This window comes from Ornithorhynchus anatinus, chromosome 1 (assembly GCF_004115215.2).
Source record: "Ornithorhynchus anatinus isolate Pmale09 chromosome 1, mOrnAna1.pri.v4, whole genome shotgun sequence".
In the NCBI taxonomy this organism is placed as follows: domain Eukaryota; kingdom Metazoa; phylum Chordata; class Mammalia; order Monotremata; family Ornithorhynchidae; genus Ornithorhynchus; species Ornithorhynchus anatinus.
The window spans coordinates 165,887,212-165,909,981 of NC_041728.1; the positions used below are offsets into that span (position 1 = coordinate 165,887,212).

Genomic DNA, 22,770 nt, shown 5'->3' on the forward strand with positions numbered 1-22,770 from the left:
ATACCTGTTCTCCCTCCTGCTTGGACCGTGAGTCCCAAGAGGGACCGGGAATTTGGTTGACCTGATTACTTTGCATCTACCTGAGTGCTTAGAGCACAGTAAGTGTACTGCTGCTGCTGCTGATCGATCAATCAGTGGTACATATTGAGCACTTACTGTGTGTAGAGCACTGTACTAAGTACTTGGGTGAATACAATGTAAAAATATGCTGTGAGCCCTTTGTGGGCAGGGATTGTCTCTCTTTGTTGCTGATTTGTACTTTCCAAGCACTTAGTACAGTGCTCTGCACATAGTAAGCGCTCAATAAATACGATTGAATGAATAATAATGATATTAATAATCGAGGTATTTATTAAGTACTTACAATGCGCCTAGCACTATTCTAAGTGCTGGGGTAGATACAAGGTTATCAGATTGTCCCATGTGGGGCTCATGCTTTTAAACCCCATTTTCCAGATGAGGGAACTGAGGCCCAGAGAAGTGAAGTGACTTGCCCAAGGTCACACAGCAGACAAGTGGCAGAGCCGGGATGAGAAGCCATGTCCTCTGAGTCCCAAACCCGGGCTCTTTCCACTAAGCCACGTTGCTTCTCAGGATGCTTATAACAGCATGCTTCTCAGAATGAATGTAACAGAGTTGATAGACATGTTCCCTTCCCACAATGAACTTTCAGTCTAGAGAGGTCTTTTGTCTGTGTGTGTGTGTGAGTGCATATTTGTATATATTATTTATTACCCTATTTATTTTGTTAGTGATGTGTATATCTCCATGATTCTATTTATCTTGATGATGTTGTTTTGTTTTGTTCTGTTTGGCTTTGCTGTCTCCCCTGTTGAAGCTGTGAGCCCGTCACTGGGCAGGGATTGTCTCTATCTGTTGCCAAATTGTACATTCCAAGTGCTTAGTACAGTGCTCTGCACACAGTAAGTGCTCAATAACTATTACTGAATGAATGAATGAATGATTGAGGGTGTGAGCATGTGATGGGAGGGGTGTCAGGTCTGGGGAGGGGTGGGTGGTATGACAGGGCTGCAGAGCTGGAAGCCAGAAGGAAGGGTGCAGGGTGGCCTAGTGGAAAGTCCTGGGACTCAGAGGACCTGGGTTCTAATCTCAGCTCTGCCAATTTCTTGCCGTGTGATCTTGGGCAAGTCACTTAACTTCTCTGTGCCTCAGTTCTCCTGTTCTCCCTCCTATTTAGACTGTGAGCCCCATCCTCTAGTCCGTTAGTTCGTTGTGGCCGGGGAATGGGGCTGTTTATTGTTACACTGTACCCTCCCAAGTGCTTAGTGCAGCGCTTAGCACACAGTAAGTGCTCATTAAATACGAATGAATGAATAAAAGCGGGACATGGACCGTGTCCAACCTAATTCACCTGTATCCATCCCAGCGCTTAGAAAAGTGTTTGACACATAACAAATACCTTGAGGTGGCCCTCAAGAATAACAAACACCCCCTTACCAACACTCTCCCCCCGAATACCCAAACTCCTTTAGAACTATCACAGAACCAGAATGGGGACAGACCACCTGCAAGCAGATCAGACAGACAATTGCTTTCCCCCACTTCGAAGCCTTATGGAAGGCCCATCTCCTCCAAGAAGCCTTCCCTGATTAAGCCCTCCTCTCCTCTTCTCCCACTCCCTTCTGTGCTGCTCTTACTTGCTCCTTCAGTCATCCTTCCTCCCATCCTCACAACACGTGTATATATCTATCTATTTATTTATATTAATGTCTGTCCCCCCCCCAGACTGAGAGCTCCATGTGGGCAGAAATGGGTCTATCTGTTGTTTATTGTCCTCTCCTAAGTGCTTAGTACAGTGCTTTGCATACACTAAGTGCTCAATTAATATGGTTGAAGGAATGAATGAAGAGCCAGGCTCTCCAGTACTTAGACTGTGAGCCCCATGTGGGACAGGGACTGTGTCCAACCTGATTAGCTTGTATCCACGCCGATGGTTAGTACAGTGCTTGGCACATAGTAAGCTCTTAACAAAAAATGTAATTAGAAAATACCATAATTATTATAAAACCGGGTGAATGGCCATCCTTCCATGGGCAGAAACTCCACCTGGGGATCTTCCTCCTGTCATTCATTCATTCAAGTGTATTTATTGAACACTTACTGTGTGCAGAGCACTGTACTAAGCAATAAGCAATTAACAGACAAATTCCCTGCCCACAGTGAATTTACAGCCTGGGGGTGGGGCGGGAGTGGCGGGGAGATAGACATCAATACAGATAAATAAATGACAGCTATCGTACATAAGATCTATAAGGTTGGAAGCGGGGGAGAACAAAGGGAGCAAGTCAGGGTGTGGGAGATGAGGAAACGTCTGGGAAGGCCTCTTGGAGGAGATGTGCCTTCAATAAGGCACATCTTGGTAGTAGCTGTAATCCCTTGGGCCAGGACCTGGGTTCTAATTCTAACTCCGTCCTGTGTCTGCTGTGTGACCTTGGACAGAGAAGCAGTGTGGCTCAGTGGAAAGAGCACGGGCTTGGGAGTCAGAGGTCATGAGTTCGAATCCCGGCTCTGCCGCTTGTCAGCTGTGTGACTGCGGGCAAGTCACTTCACTTCTCTGTGCCTCAGTTCCCTCATCTGTAAAATGGGGATTCATTCAATATTCATTCATTCAATAGTATCTATTGAGCGCTTACTATGTGCAGAGCACTGTACTAAGCGCTTGGAATGAACAAGTCGGCAACAGATAGAGACGGTCCCTGCCGTCTGACGGGCTTACGGTCTGATCGGGGGAGACGGACAGACGAGAACGATGGCAATAAATCGAGATTAACTGTGAGCCTCACCTGGGACAACCTGATCACCCTGTATCTACCCCAGTGCTTAGAACAGTGCTCGGCACACAGTAAGCGCTTAACAAATACCGACATTATTATTATCATTAATAAGGCTTTGAATGTGGAGGGAGAGCAATTATTCATCAGATCAGAGGAGGGAAGGCGATCCAGGGCAGAGGCAGGACGAGGGACAGGGGTCGGTGGCGAGACAGGCGACATGGGCGAGATGGAGGCCCAACGAGAAGGTTAGCACCGGAGGAGCGGAGTGTACACGTTGGGATATAGAAGGAGAATAGAGAAGTGAGGTAGGTGTCCTGCTCTGCCGAGGGCTCTGAGATTCTTGGGAGGAAATCATATATCAATCTGGTAGTAGCTGTAATCCTTTGGGCCAGGACCTGGGTTCTAATTCTAACTCTGTCATGTGTCTGCTGTGTGACCTCGGACAGAGAAGCAGCGTGGCTCAGTGGAAAGAGCCCGGCCTTGGGAGTCAGAGGTCATGGGTTCCAATCCCCGCTCTGCCGCTTGCCAGCTGTGTGACTTTGGGCAAGTCACTTACCTTCTCTGTTCCTCAGTTGCCTCATCTGTAAAATGGGGATTAAAACTGTGAGCCCCATGTGGGACAACCTGATTACCTTATATCCCCTCGGCACTTAGAACAGTGCTTTGCACATAGTAAGCGCTTAACAAATACCACCATTAAGTCACTTCATTTCTCTGTGTCAGTTTTCTCATCTGGAAAATGGGGATTAAGACTATAAGTACGTGTAGGACAGGGTCTGTGTTCAACCCAACTATCTCGTATCTACCTCAGCACTTAATTTGGGGCCTGGCACATAGTGAATGCTTAACAAATATCACGATTATTATTATTAATAATAAGGATAATAATAATAACATTCTGGGAGAAAGGCCCATGAGGGAGAAAGAGCATTTTGGTGGAAGGGAAAGGTAGGTGAGAGAGTTTTCTTTTTTGAAAATGGTATTTGTTAAGCATTTATTATGTGCCAGGCACTGTTCTAGGCGCTGGGGTAGATACGAAGTAATCGGGTTGGATACAGTCCATGTCCCACATGGGGCTCAGAATCTTAAACACTGTTTTTACAGATGATGCAACTGAGGCCCAGAGAAGTGAAGTGACTTGCCCATAGTCACACAGCAGACAAGTGGCAGAGCCGGGTTTAGAACATAGGCCCTTCTGACTCCTAGAAGGAGGGCAACCCAGGAGAATAATAATGATGGTATTTGTTAACTGCTTGACATATGCCAGACACCATACTAAGAACTGGGGAGGATACAAACAAATTGAATTGCCCCATGTCGGGCTCACGGTCTCAACGCCCATTTTACAGATGAGGTAACTGAGGCACAGAGAAGTGACTTGTCCAAAGTCACACAGCAGACAAATGGTGAAGCTGGGTTTAGAACTCATGACCGTGAACCAGGAGAATAACAACAATAATAATAATAACTATAACTATAATAAGATAATAAAATAACTATAGTTATTATTATTATTATTGTACTTGTTAAGTGCTTACTATGTGCTAAGCACTGTTCTAAGCACTGGAGTAGATGCAAGTTAGTCAGTCTGGACACAGTCTCTGTCCCACAAAGGGCTCTCACTCTTAATTGGAAAGAGTCCAGTCTTGGGAGTCAGAGGTTGTGGGTTCTAATCCTGGCTCTGCCACTTGTCTGCTGGGTGACCTAGGGCAAGTCACTTAATTTCTCTGGGCCTCAGTGACCTCATCTGTAGAATGGAGATGAAGACCGTGAGCCCCACATGGGACAACCTGATTACCTTGCATCTACCCCAGTGCTTAGAACAGTGCTTGGCACATAGTAAGCGCTTAACAAATACCGTCATTATTATTATTTTTATTATTAATCCCCATTTTACAGATGAGGTAACTGAGGCTCAGAGAAGTGAAGTGACTTGCCCGAGGTCACACAGCAGACACATGGAGAAGCCGGGATGAGAACCCATGACCTTCTGACTCTCGGGCCCGGGCTCTAGCCACTAAGAGAGAGGATGGGAAAGAAGGGAGGGAGCAACGTGTCTACCGACTCTGTTGTATTGTACTCTGCCAAGTGCATAGCACAGTGCTCTGCACACAGTAAGAGCTGCATAAAAATGATCGCTTGAGCAGGGAGCAGGGTAAGTCCCAGAAATGGTGGGGTCACCCTTGTTGGGGAGGGAGGCCCCAGACCACTTGGGGCTGGGCCAGGCAGGTCTGGGCCTGGGGGATGTTGGTTGTGGCCTTCCTGGCTGGGGGACTGCTGCAGCCGAGATCCCTTATTGGCCCAACTAATCATTCATTCAATAGTATTTATTGAGCGCTTACCATGTGCAGAGCACTGTACTAAGCGCTTGGAATGTACAATTCGGCAACAGATAGAGACAATCCCTGCCCAAAGACGGGCTCACAGTCTAATCTTTTTCACAGTCTAATCGGCAGCTGGGCCTGCTGGGCATGCCAGGGGGCCCCCAGAGACCCCCACCAGCCCGCTGCCATTTCTGCCTCCCTGGACGCTTAGTGGAAAGAGCCCGGGCTTGGGAGTCAGAGGACGTGACTTCTAATCCCGGCTCTGCCACTTGTCTGCTGTGTGATCTTGGGCAAGTCACTTTACTTCTCTGGGCCTCAGTTACCTCATCTGTAAAACGGGGAATAATAATAATAACTTTGGTATTTGTTAAGCACTTACTATGTGCCGAGCACTGTTCTAAGCGCTGGGGTAGATACAGGGTAATCAGGTTGTCCCATGCGGGGCTCACAGTTTTATTCCCCATTTTAAAGTTGAGGTAACCGAGGCACAGAGAAGTGAAGTGACTTGCTCAAAGTCACACAGTAGACAAGTGGCGGAGGTGGGATTAGCACTCATGTCTTCTGACTCCCAAGCCTGGGTTCTTTCCACTAAACCATGTTGCAAGCAGGGTTAAAAGTGTGAGCCCCACGTGATTATCCTTTATCTATCCCAGTCTTAGAAGAGTGCTTGGCACATAGTAAGCGCTTGACAAATATTATTGTTATTATTATTATTATCATTGTCATTATTAGAGAAGCGGCATGGCTCGGTGGAAAGAGCCCGGGCTTGGGAGTCAGAGGTCATGGGTTCGACTCCCAGATCTGCCACTTGGCAGCTGTGGGACTGTGGACGAGTCACTTCGCTTCTCTGTGCTTCAGTTCCCTCATCTGTAAAATGGGGATTAACTGTGAGCCCCACGGGGGACAACCTGATGACCCTGTATCTCCCCTAGCGCTTAGAAGAGTGCTCTGCACATAGTAAGCGCTTAACAAATACTAACATTATTATTATTATTATTATTGTTATTATTATTGTTATTATTGTTATTATTATCATTACCTGCCAGGCTTGGACCGACCGCGGCCCAGAGCGCGGCGGCAAGTCGTGTCGGGGCCAGCAGAGGGCAGTGTTTCCTAACCTTCCCGCGCTCTCCGCCCGCCCGGCCCGCGGCTCAGGCCTCATTCATTCATTCATTCATTCATTCATTCATTCATTCATTCATTCATTCATTCATTCATTCATTCATTCATTCATTCATTCATTCATTCATTCATTCATCCATTCATCCATCCATCCATTCATTCATTCATTTTTATTGAGCGCTTACCGTGTGCGGAGCACTGTACTAAGCGCTTGCAAAGTACAATTGGGCAGTCAGGCAGTCAGCTAATCAGTCAGTCTGGAAGCCAGGCAGGCAGCTAATTAGGCAGTCAGACAGCAGTCAGTCAGCTAACGTCAGTCAGGCAACAGTAAATCAGTCAGTCAGGCAGCAGTCAGGCAGCCGGTCAGGCAGCCAGTCAGGCAGTCAGCTAGTCAGTCACTCGGCTGTCAGTCAGCTAATGTCAGGCAGGCAGGCAGCTAATGTCAGGCAGTCAGGCAGTTAGCTAATCAGTCAGGCAGGCAGTCAGCTAATCAGTCAGGCAGTCAGACAGCAGTCAGTCAGCTAATGTCAGTCAGCCAGGCAACAGTAAGTCAGTCAGGCAACAGTCGGGCAGTCAGTCAGTCAGGCAGTCAGTCAGCTAATCAGTCAGTCACTCAGCAATCAGTCAGCTAATGTCAGTCAGTCAGGCAGGCAGGCAGCAGTCAGTCAGTTAGGCAGTCAGTCAGCTAATCAGTCAGTCAGACAGCAGTCAGTCAGCTAATCAGGCAGTCAGGCAGTCAGGCAGCAGTCAGTCAGGTAATGATGATGATGATGATAGCATTTGTTAGTGAGCGCTTACTATGTGCAAAGCACTGTTCTAAGCGCTGGAGTAAATACAAGGTAATCTGGTTGTCCCAAGGGGGGCTCACAGTCTTAGTCTCCATTTTACAGATGAGGTAACTGTGGCACAGAGAAGTTAAGTGACTCGCCCAAAGTCACACAGCAGACAAGCAGCGGAGCTGGGATAATGTCAGTCAGTCAGGCAGCAGTCAGGCATCAGACAGCTAATCAGTCAGTCAGTTAATCTGTCAGGCAACAGTCAGCCAGGCAGGCAGTCAGGCAGTCAGTCAGCTACTGCCAGTCAGGCGCTTAGGCAGTCAGACAGACCGCAGTCAGTCAGCTAATGTCAGTCAGCTAATCAGTCAATCAGGCAGGCAGGAAATAGACAGGCAGTCAGTCAGTCATTCAAGGAGCAGTCATCCAGCCAACAGTCAGGCAGGCAGGCAGCAGTTAGTCAGACAGTCAGTCAGGGAGTCATTCAGTCAGTCATTAATTAATTTAGGCAACAGGCAGTCAGTTGGGCAGCCAGTCAGTCATTCAAGCAGCAGAGAGTCATTCATTAACTCATTCATTCAATTGTATTTATTGAGTGCTTAACTGTGGGCAGAGCACTTTACTAAGCGCTTGGAAAGCACAATTCAGCAACAAAGACAGACAATCCCTCCTTACAGTGAGCTCACAGTTTAGAAGGGGGGAGGCAGACATCAAAACAAATAAAGAGGCATCAATAGCATCAGTATAAAGAAATGTAATTTTAGACATATATACACATTAAAACAAGTAAACAGGCCTTAATATAAATAAATAGAATTATAGATATGTACATGTATACACAAGTGCTGTGAAGTGGGGAGGGGGGTTAGAGCAAAGGGGTGAGTCGGGGCAATGGGGAAGGGAGGGGGAGCTGAGGAAAAGGGAAGCTTAGTCTGGGAAGGCCTCCTGGAGGAGGTGAGCCTTTAGTAAGGCTTTGAAGGGGGGAAGTGTGATTGCTTGGTGGATGTGAGGAGGGAGGCCATTCCAGGCCAGAGGTGATGATGATGATGTTGATGATGATGATGAAATTTAAGTGCTAACTATGTGCCAAGCACTGTTCTAAGCGCTGGGGTAGATACAAGGTTATCAGGTTGTCCCACATGCGGCTCACAGTCTTAATCCCCATTTTCCAGATGAGGGAATTGAGGCACAGGGAAGTTGTGGCTTGCCCAAGGTCACACAGCTGACAAGTGGCAGAGTCGGGATTAGAACCCATGACCTCTGAGTCGCAAGCTGTGCCCTTTCCATGAGGTAGGACATGGGTCAGGGGTCGACGGCGGGACAGATGAGAACGAGGGACAGCGAGAAGGCTAGCGGCAGAGGAGCGGAGTCAGTCAGTCAGTCAGCCAATCAGTCAGTCAGACAGCAGTCAATCATTCAGGCAGCCAGTCATTCAGGCAGCAGTCAGCCAACCCATCAGTCAGTCAGCCAATCAGTCAGTCAGACAGGAAATTAGTCAATCAGTCATTCAGCCAGTCAGCCAGTCCCTGTGCACTTAGCATGGCATAGTGGATAGACCATGGGCCTGAGAGTCAGAAAGTCACATGTTCTAATCCTAGCTCTGCCGATTTTCTGCTGTGTGAATTTAGGCAAGTCACTTCTTTTCTCTGGGCCTCAGTTATCTCATCCGTAAAATGAGGATTGAGACTGTGAACCCCAGGTGGGCCAGGGACTGTGTCCAACCCGATTAGCCTGTATTTATCCCAATGCTTAGAACAGTGCCTGGCACACAGTAGTGCTTAATGAATACCATAATTATTATTATTTTGATAAGGTCTAAGACCTCCTTCCTACAGCACCCAAACCTGACCCCAGCCCTTCCCGCCATCCTCTTGATCCATCTCAAGCAATCAGTGGTATTAACTGAGTTCTTACTAACTGCAGAGAGCACTGTACTAAGCGCTTGGGGTTGTATTGAGTACAACAGAGTTGGTAGATATTGTACTGAGTACAACAGAGTTGGTAGATACACTCCCTGCCCATAACAAGCTTACAGTCTAGAGGGGGATATGGACATTAATATAAATAAATAATTTAGAGATAGGTTCATAAGTGACCCTCTCAGGATAGCAGATTCCGGTACGATACCAGTCTCGATGACAGGAGAGAGAGTCAAGCAGAGGCCTACCCATTCCATTCCTAGCTTGGGTAATGGTTAGCGAGTGAAAAGCCATCTGCTACAAGTCAAAACTCACCCGTGCTGGGCAGCAGCGGCATGGGAGAGAGTCGAAGGTGGAGACTCAAGTTGACTTCACGGAAGGAAGCAATGGTCAACCTCTTCCAGATTTTTACCAAGAAAACTCTATGGATGCACCACCGGAACGATTGCAGATGGAGGTGGGGTGTTCTGGGAGAGATGTGTCCATGGTGTCGCTATGGGTCGGAGACCACTCGAAAGCATAAGACAAGACATAAATGCTGTTGGCTGAGGGTGGAACGAATACCAAATGTCCAAAGGTCACAAATCCAAGCGCAAAGACATTGTGGAAGGGAGAGGGAACTCAGAAAAGGACAATTCACTTAGCTGCTCTGGGCCTCAGTTCCCTCATCTGTAAAATGAGAATTAAGACTGTGAGCCCCATATGGGGGCAGGGACTGTGCCCAACCTGACTACTTTGTATCTTCCCCAGTCCTTAGAAGAGTGCTTGGAATATAGTAAATACTGTAAGCTCATTATGGGCAGGGAACATGTCTGCTAATTCTCTTGTAGTGTACTCTTTCATTCATTCAATAGTATTTATTGAGCACTTACTATGTTCAGAGCACTGTACTAAGTGGTTGGAATGTACAATTTGACAACAGAGAGAGACAATCCCTGCCCAATATTGGGCTCACAGTCTAAACTGGGGAGAGAGACAGCAAAGCAAAACAGATCAAAGCAAAACAAGACAACATCATCACCCTATTGGGTATACTCTTCCAAGTGCTTAGAACAGTGGCCTGCACAGAGCGGAGCACTCAACAGATGCCATTGATTGATTAATTGAAGCAGTGTGACCTAATGGGAAGAGCATGAGTCTCCCCCGATTAGACTGTAAGCCCATCAACGGGCAGGGACTGTCTCTGTTACCAATTTGTACTTTCCAGGCGCTTAGTACAGTGCTCTGCACATAGTAAGCACTCAATAAATACTAATGAATGAATGAGTCTGGTAGTCTAATCCCAGCTCCACCATTTGTCTGCTGTGTGACCTTGGGCAAGTCACTTCACTTCTCTGTGCCTCAGTTACCTCATCTGAAAATGGGCATTAAGACTGAGCCCCATGTGGGCCATGGACTGTGTTCAACCCTATTAGCTTGTATATACCCCAACGTTTAGTACAGTGCTTGGTGCATAGCGAGCTCTGTAAACTCATTATGGTCAGGAAATGTGTCTGTTAATTTTCTTATAGTGTACTCACCCAAGCAATTAGAACAGTGCCCTGTACATTGTAAACACTCAATAATAATGTTGGTATTTGTTAAGCGCTTACTAGGTGCAGAGCACTGTTCTAAGCCCTGGGGGAGATACAGGGTAATCAGATTGTCCCACTTGGGGCTCACAGTCTTCGTCCCCATTTTACAGTGAGGTAACTGAGGCACAGAGAAGTTAAGTGACTTGCCCACAGTCACACAGCTGATAAGTGGCAGAGTCATTCATTCATTCATTCAATAGTATTTATTGAGCTCTTACTATGTGCAGAGCACTGTACTAAGCGCTTGGAATGAACAAGTCGGCAACAGATAGAGACGGTCCCTGCCATTTGACGGGCTTACAGTCTAATCGGGGGAGACGGACAGACGAGAACAATGGCAATAAATAGAGTCAAGGGGAAGAATGTCTCATTAAAACAATAGCAACTAAATAGAATCATGGCGATGTACATTTCATTAACAAAATAAATAGGGTAATGAAAATATATACAGTTGAGCAGACGAGTACAGTGCTGAGGGGATGGGAAGGGAGAGGGGGAGGAGCAGAGGGAAACCCATGACCTCTGACTCCCCAGCCCGGGCTCTTTCCACTGAGCCATGCTGCTTCTCTAAAAATATCTCAAGAAATATCACTGATTGATTGATTGATTGAAGCAGGGTGACCTATTGGAAAGTGCATGGGTCTGGGAAACAGAAGGGCCTGTGCTCTAATCCCGGCTCCACCACTTGTCTGCTGTGTGACCTTGGGCAAGTCACTTCACTCTATGTGCCTCAGTTACCTCATCTGAAAATGGGATTTAAGACTGAGCTCCATGTGGGACAGGGACTGCGTTAGCTTGTATCTACCCCAGTGTTTAGTACAGTGCCTGGCACATAATAAATGCTTAAAAAACACTATACCCCCCAAAGGGGGGGGACTTAATTGAGGAAGGTTATTTGGGGGATATGTGTGACCTGATGGTAGAAAGCTACAGGACATCAGAGATAGGAAGTGATGAGGGGGGCGGGCGGGGGTGTGTGTGTGTGTGTGTACACGTACAAGTCTATGATTTGGTGATTGGGGAATTGGGGGGCGGGGAGTGATTTCATTTGCATTCAAATTCTTTCTTTCCTGCAACTTGCCCTTACACAGGGAAGGCGCTCAGTAAATACTGACAACTGGCTTCAGGCCTGGTTGCCTTAGGGGTTGTCTTTTATTTCTCCTTTCAAGAAGGTATTTGCTTTTGTTGATTTTGGGGGATGTATTTCATTCTCATGAAAGCAGGACTGACAGCAGTTGGATCAGAGGGAAGCAGCAGAAGGTGCGAAGCAGAGATCTCTCTAACCCCCACCAGCCCCCCACACCTGACCTCCTTCCCCCTCCCCAGCCGGGGCCTGTCCTGGATCAGGAAAGGAGCCATGATCTTTTTATTTAGACAGCTGCTGAGAGCTGAAGGTTCTCCAAACCCTGAGCATCTTTACCCAGAATCTAGCTGTTTTTGGAATCAGATCTAGGAGAGATTTTTCCACTTGGCGAATCCACAGCACAGGCAACTTGGGTACTCTTTGCCAAGTTCTGAAATGTCAGAGGGCTCTTGTGAAGGTCAAGGTTCTCTGAAAAACCTGTCATGAGGCTGGGACCCAGAGTGGCAAACCCAGACACTGTGCTGAGAACTGGATCCAGTGCCTTCTGGCCATATTGCCTGTGCTCTAGGAGTTTTGCACTCTTCAAGGGATTTGGATGGGTCCAGGCTTGAAATTTTTCTGAATTTCCATAAGACTGTCAGCTCCTTGAGGGCTGAGATTGTGTACACCAGCTCTACTGTATCATGCTCTATTTCCCACATTTCCCCTGTGTCTACCCCAGCGCTTAGAACAGTGCTTGGCACATAGTCAGCGCTTAACAAATACAAATACCAACATTATTATGCTCTACCAAGCTCTTAGTACCGTGCCCTGCACATAGTAAGTGCTACATAAATACTATTGAAGATTTTCAAGGGCAAAGAGCAAGGCTTTTGTTTTTATTAAAGTAAAATGGCAGTAAAAGTGGAAGTAAAATGTAAAATGGAAACAGGGAGAACTCAGGTGTGGGATAAGAAAAGAGTCAGAGTGGATGTTGCAAGGTGGCAGGGGTGGAGGGTGGCATCCTGGCCTTAAGGGGCTAAGATGGAGACAACTGTGCTCTCTGGCTCTGCTCCCGGCCCTGCCCCAAGCCCCGTGTCTGGTGTCTGCCCCTATCCGCCCCCCGTTCCTGCCCCAAGTCTCTGCCTCTCATCCTGGCCGGGGTGTCTATCCCCACTCTGCCCCTAGCCTCATCGAGAGGTCTGTTCCCCGTCTGCCCCCACCCCTGCCCCAAGTGATTGCCCTTGGCCCTGCCCCTTGTGTTTGTCCTGAGTCTGCCCCTGGCCCTGGCTCTGATGTCCATCCCCTGTCTGCCCCTGCCCCCACTGTCTTCTCTGAGACTGCCCCTGCCCCTGGCCATAGTGTCTGGCCCGAGTCTGCCCCCGGCCTTGGCTGTGGTGTCCCCAGTCTGCCCCGTCCCTGCCCCCTGGCCCTGCCCCGAGTCTGCCCCTGCCCCCTGCCCCTGCCCTGAGTCTGCACCTGGCCCTAGCTGTGGTGTCCCCATTATGCCCCTGACCCTGCCCCCAATGCCTGCTCCAAGTCTGCCCCTGGCCATAGTGTCTGCCCCAGTCTGCCCCGGCCCTGGCTGTGGTGTCCCCAGTCTCCCCCCGCTCCCTGTGCCTGCCCCAATTCTGCCCCTGGCCCTGGCCGTGGTGTCTGTTCCTAGTCTGCCCCCGGCCTCGCCCTTGATGTCGGTCTCCAGTCCGCCCCGGCCCTGCCCCCGTTTTCTACCTCCGGTCCCTGCCCCAGGTCTCTCTTTTGTCCCCCCCGACCCCCTTAAACTCCCCCCTTCCTGTCCCCAACCCCAGTCCCTGGCCCTGGCCCCATCCTCAGTTTCTGCCCTGGTACCCGGCCTCAGTCTGCTCCCGGGCCCTGCCCCTGGCATCTGCCCTCGGCCCTGAACCCATTCCCTTTCCCCGGCCCTGGTTTTCTGCTCTCTCTTTGGTCCCCAGCAGAGCTGCCTCTCCCCGATTACTGTAGCTAGTAGTGTCGGCCTGTGAGGACGGCCTCTTCTTCCCTGGCTGAATGACTGACCCCCCATCCCTGCCACCTCTTAGAGCTCTCTCACCCCCATGCCCTTTGCCGCTGCTTCGCTCACTCCTCCCATCGAGAGCTCGCCGGCCACTGGGGCACCCGAAACTGCTCTTGCTCCTGTTAGGACATTATTTTCATACTTTTGGGACTCTGTTGGTTATAACAATAATACTACTACTAGTAATAAATAATAATGGCATTTGTTAAGCACTATGTGGCAAGCACCGTACTAAGCGCTGGGATGGATAAAAGCAAATCGGGTTGGACGCAGTCCCTGTCCCACGTGGGGCTCACAGTCTCAATCCCCATTTTACAGATGAGGGAGCTGAGGCCCAGAGAAGTGAAGCGACTTGCCCAAGGTCGCGCAAAAGACAAATGGTGGATCTGGGATTAGAACCCATGACCTTCTGACTCCCAGCCCATCCTCTATCCATTATGCCATGCTGCTTATAGCTTATACTTTCCCGAGCACTTAATACAGTGTGTTGCACTCAACAGGAGCTCGGTAAATACCATTACTACTATTACCGTGACTACATTCTCATGTAAGATTGATGTGAGCCATTTTAAGTGTTCATTGAGGAAATATATTCAGGAATATCTGCCTTCTAGCCGCTGATTTAGAAAACAAATCCACGAACATGGCCTCCCCAAGGAAGAGTGGTATGGGAAGCAGAGAAGCAGGGAGGCGGCATGATTTAGTGGAGAGAGCACGAGCCTGGAAGTCAGAAAGATTTGGATTCTAATTTTGACTCCACTAAGCCACTAAGCCACTCTGGATCCATGGCCACCCCAAAAGCTGTAGGACAGAGAGGATGGGGCCATCGTGACTTCTCTCCACCTTCCGAGAAGTCAGGCTCTCGAGGGTAGGGAAGGGCTCTTCTGTGACCAGTTCAGCCACAGAGTTCTGAAAAAATTAAAAAAGAAGTCATTAAATGAGGGGGTTGGGGCTCCCCTCGCCGCTCTATAATTCGTTATTAAAAACCGCTATTCTGCGGCGGGCCTGGAGGACATTTGTCTCATGAAAAGACACTTAAGATAATTCAAGAATTAAAGCCTAATGAGCCTGACTACATTACCAGCTGAAATAGGGAAAATCGTTAAAGTATAAAATCATTATTAGAAGGCTGTTTTGGTAATAGAACATGAGAACAAAAACCAACACTCTACTCTAGGGATAAATCATTCCTTTCTAACCTATTAGTATTCTTGGAAAGGCTCAAAGAAGCAGCATGTCTTAGCAGAAAGAACATGGTCTTGGGAGTCAGAGGACTTGGGTTCTAATCCTGACTCCGCAACTTGTCTGCTGTGTGACCTTGGGCAAGCCACTTAATTTCTCTGTGCCTCAGTTACATCATCTGTAAAATGGAGATTAAGACTGTGAGCCCCACGTGGGATGATCTGATGACCTTGTAATAATAATGTTGGTATTTGTTAAGAGCTTACTATGTGCCGAGCACTGTTCTAAGTGCTGGGGTAGACACAGGGGAATCAGGATGTCCCACGTGGGGCTCACAGTCTTAATCCCCATTTTACAGATGAGGTAACTGAGGCACCGAGAAGTTAAGTGACTTTCCCAAAGTCACACAGCTGACAAGTGGCTGAGCTGGGATTTGAACCCATGATCTCTGACTCCAAAGCCCGTGCTCTTACCACTGAGCCACGCTGCTTCTCTTGTATCTACCCCAGTGCTCAGAACAGCGCTTGGCACATAGTAAGCGCTTAACAAATACCATAAGTATTATTATTATTATTAGTAATAATTATTGGCTTAAGGAGGCTAGATAAATCTAGCGAATGAAGAGAAATGTTTGATAAAGATCCTTAGTAAATGGGGACATTTGGACACACATTGCGAGTTACTTAGTCCTTCCCATTAATAATAATAATACAATGATAGTATTTGTTAAGCGCTTACTATGTGCCAAGCACTGTTCTAAGCGCTGATAAATCCTGGTCTGCTTGGAAACAGGGTAAACCATCAGGTTGGTAAATTTAAGAAAGAACAGAGATGAGAATGAGGCTTAGGGAGTATATTGGCTTGAGAGAAATGGAGTGTGTGTGAGCTGGGATGGAATGGGAAGGGAATGAGGATAAGTAGGAGGGAGAGAGCTGATTGAATCCTTTAAAGTCAACGGTCAGGAGTTTCTGTTTAACGCGGAGAAGGCCGGGTATCTACTGGAGGTTTCTGAGAAGTGCGGAGATGTCCAGAGGTGCGTGATTTAGATCAGTGACCCAGGCAGCAGAATGAAGTATGGATTGGAGAGGAGAATCATTCCCCCCATTAGACCGTAAGCCCGTCAAAGGGCAGGGACTGTCTCTGTCACCAATTTGTTCATTCCAAGTGCTTAGTACAGTGCTCTGCACATAGTAAGCGCTCAATAAATACTATTGAATGAATGACTAGTAAGCGCTCAATAAATACTATTGAATGAATGAATGAATGAATGAATGAGAAAAGAAGCAGGGAATTGAGTGAAGAGGCTGATGCAGTTGTCAAGATGGGATATGTCAAGTGCTTGGACTAGCATGGTGGCAGTATGGGGGAAGAGGAATGGGTGGATTCTGGAGATGCTTAGGAGAGAGAACTGGCAGGATTTGGTGACGGACTGAATATGTGGCTTGAAGAAAAGAGATAGGTTGAGGATGATGTCACCATGGCATAGCGGATAGAGCCCGGGCCTGGGAGTCAGAAGGTCAGGGGTTCTAATCCCAGCTCTGCCACTTGTCTGCTGTGTGACGTTGGGCAAGTCACTTTACTTCTCTGGGCCTCAGTTACCTCATCTGTAAAACGGGGATTGAGAGTGTGAGCCCCACGTGGAACAGGGACTGTGTATGACCGATTTTCTTATATCCACCCCGGTGCTTAGTACTGTGCCTGGCACGTAGTAAGCACTTAACAAATTACCACAATAATTATTATCATTATTATTATGTCAAGGTTGTGGGCTTGTGCGACAAGGAGGATGGTGGTGCTGCTGACAGTGATGGGTAAGTTCAGGGGTGGAGAAGCTTGGGAGGGGAAGATTCATTCATTTAATAGTATTTATTGAGCGCTTACTATGTGCAGAGTGCTGTACTAAGTGCTTGGAATGTACAAAGCGGTAACAGATAGAGACAGTCCCTGCCCTTTGACAGGCTTACAGTCTAATCTGGGGAGACGGACAGACAGGAACCAGCACTTTGTAATCAGTGCACCAGGTGTGAGGGAGAATACATCAGAGTTGCCGAGAGAGAGGTTTTCACCCCTTCATGGATACTAACTCTGCTGCATTGTGCTTTTCCAAGTGCTTAGTTCAGAGTTCTACACACAGTAAGCACTCAGTAAATACCCTTGATTGATTACTCATGTTGTTCTAGGTCGATCTCCCTTGCTGATCCCAGGTCTCCTAAAATCCTGGGCTGTTGCCACAAAACCTCAGGTTGAAGATGAGGAGTTGGGATACCGGAAATGTTGAGATTGAGCTCTTGGTGAGATATCCAAGTAGAGATGTCCTGAAGGCAGGAAGAGTTTTGAGACTGCAGAGTCGGAGAGGCCAGAGAGAGGAGGAGAATAGGAAGAGGTCAGTGCCGGTGAAGCTAAAGTTAAATGATGTCTCCAGGAGAAGAGATTGGTTCACAGTGTCAAAGGGAGCTGAGAGGTCAAGGACAATTAGGACGCACTACAGTCCATTATATATGATATATATGATCATATATATGATCACATTGGATCATAAGTGCTGAGAGGGATAAAGTAATTATAATATATTTAAACATATTAATACACTTAAAATACATATTAATACAATATAAAATCAAACACATAAGAGTGGGGTTGGTTGACAAGACTTAGGGCTTGTGAATTAGTTGAGGAAGGCTTCCTGTAGGAAGTGGGATTTTAAGGGGCTCTCTAATCCCCGCTCTACCACTTGTCTGCTGTGTGACCTCGGGCAAGTCACTTCACTTCCCTGGGCCTTAGTTACTTTACTTGTAAAATGGGGATTCAGACTATGAGCCCATGTGGGACAGGTACTCTGTCCAACCTGATTAGCTTGAATCTACCCCAACACTTAGAACAGAGCTTGACACATAGTAAGTGCTTAACAAGTACCATCATTAGAAGCAGTGTGGCTTAGTGGATGGAGCACCATTACATAGTGGATAGAGCACGGGACTGGGAATCAGAAAGTCATGGGTTCTAATCCCAGCTCTTCCACTTGATTGCTGTGTGAATTTGTGTAAGTCACTTTATTTCTCTTTGCCTTAGTTACCTCATCCGCCAAATGGGGATTGAGGCTGTGAGCCCCAAGTGGGACAGGGGCTGTCTCCAACCTGATTTGCTTGTATCCACCCCAGCACTTAGTACAGTGCCTGGTACATAGAAAGCACTTAACAAATACCACAATTATTGATTATTATTAGACAATGAGCTTTATGGCGCAAAGGATATAAAGTGGAGACCAGAGGATGAACAGAGCCAATGTGCAAGGTATAGAAAACTGGTGGAGAATCTTGATGTCCTTGAGGAGTTTCTTCTTGATGTAGAGGGTGTTGAGGAGCCCGTAGAAGTTATGAGTAGTGAAGAGATGGGTGCTGAGGGAAGCTTTAAGAAGATGATCCATGCATCCAAATAGACTGGAAAGGGAGAGGCTGGAGGCAGGGAGGCCAGTGAGGAGGCTGATAGAGGAGTCTATCCGACAAAATTAGAGTTTGGACTAGGGTGGCAGTTGGTTGCAGGGAGAGGATGGAGGACCTGGGAAATATTATGGATGCAGAAAGAGTCCCATATAAGCATTGACTGGATGTGACATCTGCTAGAGAGTGAGGAGTGGAATGTCTTCAAGGTTGCAGGCTTCCCGGGCAGGGAAGATGGGGGTCTGAGTGCCAGAGATGGGAGACTCAGGAGGGAGAGTGGTTTTAGTTTAAGACAGGTGTGAGCTGGGGGCATCAGTAGGGCACCCAAGAGGAGTTGAGTAATCAAATACTGGTATTTATTGAGCACTTAGTGTCTGCAGACCACTGTACTGAGCGCTTGGGAGACCGCTGGAATGTAAGCTTGTCAACAGGGAAAGCGTCTACCAACTCTGTTGTATTATACTCTCCCAAGCGCTTAGCACAGTGCTCTGCAAACACGAAGCACTCAATAAATGCGATGTATTGATTGATTATAATACAACAGACGTGTTCCCTGCCTGCAACATCCAGAGGCAGGAAGGATGGGCTCTCTCCGAGAGAGGGGCTGGTGCCCGGGAAGCATCACTGTTCTGGGAGCTGCAGGAGAGCTCTATCTGACAAGGGAAATCCAGAGGATTTTCATAATTATGGCATATGTTAAGCACTAACCAGATGCCATGCATTGTACTAAGCACTGGGGTGGCTACAAGCAAATCAGGTTGGATACAGTCCCTGTACCACACAGGGCTCACAGTCTCAATCCCCATTTTACAGATGAGGGAACTGAGGCCCAGAGAAGTGAAGTGACTTGCTCAAGGTCACACAGCAGGAAAGTGGGGGAGCCGGGATGCAGCATGGACTAGTGAAAAGAGCACGGGCCTGGGAGTCAGAAAACCTGGGCTCTAACTTCAGCTCCACCACTTGTCTGATGGGCAAATCACTTCGCTTCTCGAGGCCTCGTTTACCTCAACTGTAAAATGGGGATTCAGTACCTGTTCTCCCTCCTCTTTAGGCTGTAAGCCCCATGTAGGACAGAGAACTGATGATCTGGTATCTACCCCAGGATTCGGTGCGCTGCAGGGTGTGTAGTAAGCACTTAGCTGATACTACGCTTATTTTACTATGACAGTGATTAATTATAGAACAGGGGAGAAGCTCAATAATTACCAGTATTAGATTACACAGCTCCTCTTGGGTGCCCTACTGATGTCCCCAGCTCACACCTGTCTTAAACTGAAACCACTCTCCCTCCTGCATCTCCCATCTCTGGCACTAACCCCCCCATCTTCCCTGCCCCAGAAGCCTGCAACCTTGATAATATTACACTCCTGTGAGATCCATCTGAAAGGGTGGGCTTGACGAGAGAGTTAGTGCAGAAAGAAGATCGTGGGGTCCCAGGACGCAGCCTGGAGGGACCCCCATAGTTAGAGGGTAAGGGGGGGAGCAGGTGGTGGAGCGGAAGAGAGCTTAGGACCCTGGTTCCAACACTTAGTCCAGCGTTCTTTCCCTCTAACCTTGGGAGAGTGGAGTTCAGGCTGAGTATTTCGTCTCCTCCCAGAAATATGCGAACTCCCCATCAGTGCTTGAGCAATGAGAGTTCCAAACATGCTTTCACACGTTGCTCCGTTCCAGCACCCTGGGCACATCACCCAGCCCGAATAGTTTCTTTGCCGGCATATCAATAAATATGCAAATTCCCAGCCATTACTTATTGTGCTAATGCAGCTCATCCAACACCCAGTGACGCACATGCACACTGCCCGGCAAATGTGTGAAAATTCATTCTTTTCCACATCCCTCAGTAGTTATTCTGCCTGCATACCATTGCAAATATGCTAATTCTCCTCCTTCACAGGGGGCCCGGTGGCATTTTCAAAGCGGAGCATTGCGTGCAGAGCGCAGGCCTTGGCCATAATGCATAAAGCGGCGTGGCTTTGTGGATAGAGCACAAGCCTGGGTGTCAGAAGGAACTAAATTCTGATCCCAGCTCCGTCACATGTCTGCTATGTGACCTTGGGCAAGTCACTTCACTTCTCGGAACCTCAATTACCTCCTCTGTAAAATTGGGGATATCACAATTATTATTGTGGTTATCACCATCATCATCATCATCAAGGAATTTATTAGGCACTTACTAGGTGCCAGGCTCTATAATATGCACTTGGGTAGATAAAAGATCATCAGTTCAGACACAGTTCCTCTCCTACGGTCTAAGTAAGAGGGAGGACAGGTATTGAATTCTCAGTTCACGGGTGAGGAAACTCAGACCCAGAGAAGTTAAGTGAGTAGTTCAAGGTCACACAACAGGCAAGGGGTGGAGCCGGGATTAGAACTCGGATCCTCAGATTCCTGTGCTCTTTCTACCAGGCCACGCTGCTTCTTACCGAAATGCATCCGGGGGTTGGCATGTCAGATTGTGAAATGTAAAACCCCACCTTGGCTTTATCTTCGATTCATCTCTCTCATTCAACCCATGTATTCAACCTGTCAAAAAATCCTGTCGGTTCAACCTTCACGACATCGCTGAAATACATCCTTTCCTCATGATCCAAACTGCTATCACGTTCACCCAAGCATTTATCCTAGCCCTCCTTGATTACTGCATCAGTCTCCTTGCTGACCTCCCTGCCTTCTGTCTCTTCCCACTCCAGTTCATATTTCACTTTGCTTTCCAGATCATTTTTCTACCAAAACACTGTTTTCCCACTCCTCAAGAACTTTCAGTGGTTGCCCATCCACCTCTGCATCATTCATTCATTCATTCATTCATTCATTCAACAGCATTTATTGAGTGCTTACTATGGGCAGAGCACTGTACTAAGCGCTTGAAATGTACAATTTGGCAATAATCAAACAGAAACCTTTCTATTAACTTTAAAGCACTCAATCAGCTTTCCCCCTCTTACCTTACTTCTCTGCTTTCCTACTACAACCTAGCCCACACACTTGGCTCCTCTAATGCCAACCTACTTTACTGAACCTCGAACTCATCTATCTCGCCACCAACCCCTCACCCACGACCTGCCTCTGGCCTGGAACACCCTTCCTCTTCATATCTGACAGATGATCACTCTCCACACCCTCAGAGCCTTACTGAAGGCACATCTCCTTGAAGAGGCCTTCCCCGACCAGGCCCTCATTTCCTCTTCTCCCACTCCCTTCTGTGTCACTCTTGCACATGGATTTGCACCCTTTCTTCACCCCTCCCTCAGCCCCACAGCACTTATGTGTCTTGTCTAATGTTGTCAAGTCGCCTCCGACTCATAGCGACTCCATGGACACATCTCTCCCAGAACGTCCCACCTCCATCTGCAGTCATTCTGGTAGTGAATCCCTAGAGTTTTCTTGGTAAAAATCCGGAAGTGGTTTACCATTGCCTTTTTCTGCGCAGTCAACTTAAGTCTCCGCCCTCATTTCTCTCCCATGCCACTGCTGCCCAGCATAGAGGAGTTTTGACTCATAGCAGATTGCCTTCCACTCGCTGGCCACTGCCCAAGCTAGAAATGGAATGGGTAGGTCTCTGCTTGACTCTCCCTCCCGTAACTGAGACTAGTAGAGTACTGGAAACTCTCCAGGTGCCATCCTGAGGAGGGACAGCACTTAAGTCCATATCTGTAACTTATCTATTTCTATTAATGTCTGCCTCCCCCTTTAGGCTGTAAACTTGTTGTTAGCAGGGATCACGCCTAGACTGTTATAACTGTACTCTCCAAAGCACTTAGTACAGTGCTCTGCACATAGTAAGTACTCAATAAATTAGAATAGTTGAGGAGCGCTTGTCACAGTTGCTGGGAATGACTGATGCCTTCACCCACCTACCTGGAGAGACCATTACTGGCAGTAGCATCTTCTCTGGACTCCAAAAGAAATATAATAATGATAATTGTGGTAATTGTTAATTACTTACTATGTACCAAGCACTGGAGAAGGACAAGGTAATCAGATTTGATATATTCCCTATCCCACATGGGAACTCACGGTCTAAGAGGGAGAACAGCTACTGAACCCCAATTTTACAGATGAGGAAACTAGGGGCAGAGAAGGTAAGTGACTTCATCTTGGGTCCTAGAGCAGGTATGTGGTAAAGCTAGAACTGGAATTCAGGTCTCCTGACTTTTGGTCCTGTGTTCCCTTTATGTATTCTCCAAAACTCATTTTAATCACTTGTTTCAAACCCTTTCCCCATCAGACCTTTTATCCAGAAAAGCAATATAGCTTAGCCGAAAGAACACAGGCCTGGGAGTCGGACGACCTGGGTTCTAATCCCAGCTCCATGACGTACTTGTTGTGTGACCTTGGGCAAGTCATTTCCCTTCCTCTTTGCCTCAGTTCCCTCGCATGCAAAATGAGCAGTCAATGCTTGTTCTCCCTTCGTGGCTCAGTGGAAAGAGCCTGGGCTTGGGAGTCAGAGGTCATGGGTTCGAATCCCAGCTCTGCCATGTGTCAGCTGTGTGACTGTGGGCAAGTCACTTCACTTCTCTGTGCCTCAGTTCCCTCATCTGTAAAATAG

At 47.7% G+C, this 22,770-nt stretch overlaps 1 non-coding gene across 1 annotated transcript; it reads right to left on the reverse strand.

Moving 5' to 3' along the window:
* Positions 1-21,715: 21,715 nt before the first annotated feature.
* LOC114816106 lies at positions 21,716-21,854 on the reverse strand. The gene has a single exon (XR_003763890.1). It is a non-coding gene; the product is annotated as a small nucleolar RNA SNORA7 (small nucleolar RNA).
* Positions 21,855-22,770: the final 916 nt, after the last annotated feature.